Source organism: Suricata suricatta, chromosome X (assembly GCF_006229205.1).
Source record: "Suricata suricatta isolate VVHF042 chromosome X, meerkat_22Aug2017_6uvM2_HiC, whole genome shotgun sequence".
Lineage (NCBI taxonomy): Eukaryota > Metazoa > Chordata > Mammalia > Carnivora > Herpestidae > Suricata > Suricata suricatta.
In genome coordinates, this window is record NC_043717.1 from 95,879,028 (window position 1) to 95,885,620 (window position 6,593).

At 41.2% G+C, this 6,593-nt stretch overlaps 1 protein-coding gene across 5 annotated transcripts in view; it reads left to right on the top strand.

Annotated features, from left to right (window-relative positions):
- LOC115283916 (protein FAM122A-like) overlaps positions 1–6,593 on the top strand; it is a 97,192-nt gene that overhangs the window by 74,278 nt on the left and 16,321 nt on the right. The gene's annotated exons all lie outside the window — the stretch shown is intronic.

A 6,593-nucleotide genomic window follows, 5' to 3' on the forward strand; every position in this document is an offset into this window, starting at 1 on the left:
TTGATTAATATAGCCTTGTAATATAACTTGAAGTCTGGAATTGTGAGGCCTCCAGTTTTTTCTTTTTCAAGATTGCTTTGGCTATCCAAGGTCTTTTGTGAAAGCTTTTCCCCTAAGATCAAGAACAAGACAAGGATGTCCACTTCCACCACTTTTATTCAACATAGCACTGAAAGTCCTAGCCACAGCAAACAAAAAGAAATAAAACGCATCCAAATTGCTAAGGAAGAATTAAATCTTTAACTCTTTGCCAATGATCTGATACTCTATATAGAAAACCCGAAAGACTCCACCAAAAAACTACTAGTGCTGATAAATGAATTCAGTAAAGTTACAGGATACAAAATCAATGTACAGAAATCTGTTACATTTCTATACACTAATAATGAAGCAGCAGAAAGAGAAATTAAGAAAACAAACCCATTTACAATTGCACCAAAAATAATAAAATACCTAAGAATAAACTTAACCAAAGAGGAGAAAGACCTGTACTCTGAAAAGTATAAAACATTGATGAAAGAAAATGGTGACACAATGAAATGGGAAGACACTGCATGCTCCTGGATTGAAAGAACAAATATCATTAAAATGTCTTTACTACCCAAAGCAATCTACAGATTTAATGCAATCCCTATCAAAATTCTAACAGCATTTTTCACAGAACTAGAACAAACAGTCCTAAATTTCGTATGGAGTCACGAAAGACCCTGAATAGCCAAAGCAATCTTGAAATAGAAAAACATTCTTAGACTAAGTCAGTCTTATCTATTTTACCTTAGGCTGGGTTTTTTTAGCCTATTATGACTTCATTCTTATTATTCATTATATTTTTTTAGCATGAGGGTGAGTTTGGCCATAAAATATTATTAAATCATTAGAGTGCAGAGTTAAAAAAAAAAGTGTGGGATAAAGTCATCCAAATACTAGGAATTTGATCTCAGGAATAAAGACAATTAGCTTTGTTGAGCCAGTAGGTTTGCTACTTTTCAGTAGGATTCCTGTTTCACAACAGCGAGTTGTGTCCCGGTAATTTGGTTGTAAAGTGGAGAGTCAATCAGAATAACCCCGTGGTGCCTAACAGCAGGCCAGTTTGTGTGCCTCTTCACCTGATATTTTTTTGTGAGGACAGAGTGCCCTGAACTGGATCCCTGGGGCTTTGAGCTGAGAACTTCATCAGTTTCCTGCTACTGGCTAATTAATCATCAAATCAGCTCATTGCAGAACCAAGCTGCCATGCTGACCCATTAATACAGGTCCCTGGGGTCATTAGGACAGCATAAAGAGAAGGATATGGCCTAATCTCCCAGGATTACAGGGGAGATGTTCTTGAGATCTGATGAGTAGCAGATGAGTAGGATCCAGAAATTATGCTGTTTCTACCTTTTCCTGTAATATTCTTTCAGAAAAGCTACTCAGAAAACAAAAGGACCTATTGCCTGGCCCAGAAATACTCATCCATTTAGGGGCCCCTTTTCCATGGAAGCAATTCTCTTGCACAGGTCTGATAAGCTCAGACCCATCCGCTGATTTTTAAAACTGCATTGCCCAGCTATGCGGGTCTATAATATATCTTCCCATTGTTCTGGGAGACTTTGTGTTTGCAGTTTCGTTCCTTTATGGGTCAACAGCCACTGTCAAGGGGGAGTGATGTTGATCATTGCTCCCATTTGTTTTTTTCTGACCACTCTAAAATATTGAGCTGTCTACATGATTCCAAAATAATGGATTGGAAAACGAGACGGTCTTTCGGTGGAGGAAGCGATTGCTTAAGTAACAGCAAACGGTGTGGTTTTCTGTTGCCATTGTTGTCAGCAAGATGCCTCGCCGTTTTGTGGGGGGGGTAAACACGTACTATTATCTTTTCTTTTTTTATGGAGTTGCCCCAGAAGTAAACTCCCTAGTGGGGAGGCTGCATGCTATAAGTGGTGAAATCAAAAACTGTGAAGCCAGACAGATCTAAATGTATTATCTGTGAGCTCTTGGGAAGGCTGAATAATCTATCTGAGCCTCAGTTATCTCATCTGTAAATTGGGCAAGATAACATCTGCCTTGAAGTATTGTTGTAGGATTGTTAAGAGGCTATTTTAAGTGTCTGGCCTAAGGCAGTCAGTATTTCTTAACTTTACTTGTTCTTAACTTGTTCAACTGCTGACTCTGACTCAGTCGGTCTGGGGCTGGTGGGAGATTCTGCATTGCCAATAAGCCCCCCGGTGCTGTCCATGCTGCTGGTCCACGAACCATACCTGGAGTGGCAAGTAGGTCATTTGCAAAGCGGCCAGCACAGCCAGCACCTGAATATACGATCCCCCCAAAATACTTAAATCACTCACTTAAACATTACTGAGAAGAAACCCTTTTTCCTCAAACATAATACCAATCTGCCTATAGCTCTGATCCCATAGCCTTTGCAAAATGGCTCTTTGAGATTGGCCATTGTTGGCCATCTCTGAAGGCAGGTAATAGGTCTGTGGGAGGGGTTCCTTATACTCTTCTCTCTGCTTCTGTACCTGTGGGACATTTCCCAAGATAATTTTGTTAAGTTAAAAAAGAAAACCCCAACAGAAGAGTTTTAGGGCAGCGATGGAATACTTTCTGTAGGATACTATAATGGTAGATGCACGGCATTATACATTTGTCCAAAACCCACTGAATGTACACCAAGAGGAACCGTAATAGAAGCTGTGGACTTTGAGTGATGACAGCTCACTGTAGGTCCAGCCTTTGAAAAAAATGCACAACTGGGGGATATGGATAGTGGGGTGGCTGCACATGTGGGGAGGGGGGATATGGGTTTCTGGGAACTCTCGGTACTTTCGGTCAGGTTGCTGTGAACCCAGAATTGTCCTAAATGATGAAGTCTATTAAGAAAAAACCCACAGGGGCGCCTGGGTGGTTCAGTTGGTTGGGTGTCCAATTTTGGCTCAGGTCATGATCTCACAGTTCGTGAGTTCAGGCCCCGCATTGGGCTCTGTGCTGATAGCAAGGAGCCTGGAGCCTGCTTCAGATTCTGTGTCTCCTCTCTGTGCTCCTCCCCTACTCGTGCTCGCTCTCTCTCTCTCTCTCTCTCTCTCTTTCTATCTCTCTCTCAAAAATAAATAAACATTAAAAAAATTTTTTTTAAAAAAAGAAAAACCCCACAGACAAAAAGATACCTGTTTCCTAACAGCCTGAGAGCAGCAAGAGATACAGGTTGCCCAGTACCATGATCACCTCCAAAAACATGTTCATTAGAAGACAGAAAGCTTTCATTCCAATTCTGCAAATAAATCCATTCATAGCCTTGCCTTCTGTGACCTATGATTGTACAAAAGTAATTTCCCCATCCACCCCAGGATTTAGCACATTTTTTCCCTTACTATTAGCACGACTCACACTTCATTTTCTGACAGTGTTTTTTTGCATTGTTTTTCTCTATCTCAGTGGACTAAAATCTGTCCACCTCCTCATAACATCATTTCTTCTTTTCACTTTATTGACTCAGGGCTCTCCTCCACCTACCTGGCTCACATCCTGAATGGCCCACCTTGTGCATTCATTAAGTCTGTGATTCACAAAGCAATTGCCATGCTAAATTGGAAAAGGCACAGAGTGAGCTAGACAAGCGTCATCATCATCTTCCTTGACGTGGGCCCGGTTCTTATTAGGGACTGAGATGATCCAACTCAGGATAGATGTCACTAAATTTTTGGACATCTTTTGATTGAGCGACTGGGGCAAATCAGAAAGAAACTAAATGAACAAAATCAGGAAGCAGCCAGCTTGAGCTGAGTCTATTTGCATTTCTTTTTCCTCTTGTTTATATAAAGCGTCTCCAAACCAGTATCCTAATTGATTCCTCTTTTTTTTCTGGTTATGGCAGGGTCTTTGATGTGGTAACTGGACAAGGCCTCATCCCAATAACCCGTGGCCTGGTCAACTCTTTGTTATTTTGTTTGGTATTTCATCCTGGAAAGTAATGTTCTGCTCTGGTATGTTGTTTATCACTTCCAGATTATAGGTGTAGCAAATACTTTCCTAATGAAATAATCACGAACTTGGCATTCTCCCACTGGGCCAACACAGCTAGGCTCTGTGGGGCTCTCAGTCTGGATCTTCTAGTGCCAACCCACTCCCTCCAATTTCCTCTGGGTCCATTTTAAATTGTCCCTTTTAAGCATGTTCTCTCAAAATGTCAGGGCTTTGGGTGCTACTGGAAATGTTCAATCTTTTTCATAATAACAAAGTTTTGAAATATCAGCACAGTTTCCGTGTTCATGTTGAAACCCCCAAGGTGTCTTCTCGGTGGTCGCTGTGCTGTCTTTCTACTCATGTGTTCGCAAATGAAAATATCTCACAAAGACGCTCATTTCCAGGATCCCCTCTAGAAACCTGAACTTTACATGCTGACTCTGTACAACTCCTTTTGAAGTTAACTTGGGTGGCAGACTTGTGCAGGCCTAACGACTTTGAGGTGACAAACACCTGCATTTCCTGTTTGCTGGCTGCTTCCAGGATGAATCATCTTTGTTTTCACGATGACAACTCTTTCTTTACCTTGTTCCTGATTAAACTTTGTAATACCTGTGGCCCCTTGCTGAGTTTGGGTCTTCTTTCACGGGCCCACCCTCAGGCCCTTTCATCAGGGCGGGGACAAGTGTCCTTGCCTTTTCTTGTGAACCCAACTCCTCTCTATGGATTGAGCCCACCCTTTAAGAGTCAGCTCAGAGCCTTCCAATTTCTGCAACATTCGTGGGGTGTGCCGCACGCTTGAGCACGGAACCGGGTCCACAGCTGTTTGGGGTGCATTTTGTTCCTCCCATGCCCCATGCCACCACACTCCAACACACTGTAAATCCCGGCAGCGCAGACACGCAGTGTGTGGTCACTTGCCAGTCACTCAGTTCTTGGTGATTACAGCCTGTCCCAATGTGACAGCTTTCAAATTAAAGGGAAGGACTTGAGACTTAAGTAAATTCAATTAATCTCTAACAGGGAAGATCCAACTGCTTTATGATTCTGGGAATCTACTTTGGAAACTCATGGCTGGGGGGGTTCCTTTTACAAAACTGGGAAATGGCACACTAAAGAGAGGAGGAAAGCTGCCTAGGAGACACATAGGTTACAGATTTAGTCTTTGATATGAAATACCGCTATTGAGTCATCAAAAATAAATGCCTTCCAAGATGATAAATACATTCCCCTGTATGGTTATCTAGGATCTTTATGGGATTTTTTACACTCAAATGTTTGATCCACTTAGAGTTTATCCTGGTAGAATGCATCAATCCAACTTGTTTTTCTAGATGACTATCAAGTTGTTTTCATGCCATTTGTTGAGCAGTATATTGTTTTTCCGTTTTGAGATGACACTTCTAGCATATTCTATATTCCTAGATATATTTGAGTCTATTTCCGTACTTCCAGTTCTTTCCAATTGCTGTCTTCATGGTCCAGTCAGTGCCAGTTAGAATTATGGGGGTTATATAAATGTTTTTAATTTCTTGGAGAATTTCTCCCATTCATCTTCTTTCAAAGGGTTTCCCCAGCTGTGCCTATTTCTCCATATGAATCTAGAATCTACTTGTCTGGATACAAAAGAGATACCAAAACATCTTGGTATTCTTATTGGAATCATGTTAAACTTAGGTAGCTTATAAACAAGGGATATTTTGATGTGAACACGGTATGTCCTAGAACAAAGAAAATGTCTTTCCCCTTGTTCTAGTTTTGGGTTTCCAAAGGAGCGTCTTTTAGTTTTACTTATAAGAGATTTAAACCTAGGGTTTTTGAATTTTGAATTTAAATTTTGGCTACAGTAAATGGATTTTTCTCTTCATTAGATCTTCACACTGGTGTCCGTGTGCATTCATCTATCTATGATTTGTAACCTTGGAATGGTCTGGGGTTTTCTATGATTCAAAATCCAGAAGACATAAAAGATTCATAAATTCAACTACCCTAGGATAAGGTTTACATGGTAAAAATACTATAAGCAAAGTCAGAAGAACCATGATAAGCTAGAAGGAAACCTTTACTTCGTATCACAGAATTCTATAAGCCAGTAGGCTTTCTGCCACCCATCAGCAAGCAGGGGACAGAGGAACAGAGATGAATAAATAGGTCTATGAAAAGGTGGTCAGGGTGCCTGGGTGGCTCAGTCAGTTGAGCATTTGACTTCGGCTCAGGTCATGATCTCACAGTTCGTGAGTTTGAGCCTTACATCGCTCACTGTTGTCAGCATAGAGCCTGCTTCGGATCTTCTGTCCCCCTCCCCATCTCTCTGCCCCTACCCTGCTCATTCTGTCTCTCAAAAATTAAAAAAAAAAGTTTTTTAAAAAGGTGGTCAATCTCACTTTTAAGTTAATAAAAAAAAAGTATACAGAGATGCCATTTCTCAACTATCAGATTGGCAAGACACGTGGCTCATGAGGCTGGAACTGGCACTCTGATGAAATTCTGGCAAAACTGGTCAGGAAGGAACTGTCTACGTGAATTATGCTATAACCCACACAAGAAACGTATTTGAACAAAGAAACCGTGGAGGCATATTGAAGCCAACAACAGTAGTCACTTGAAAGGGGCTGAGTGGACAATGAATGAGGTGGATGGCGATG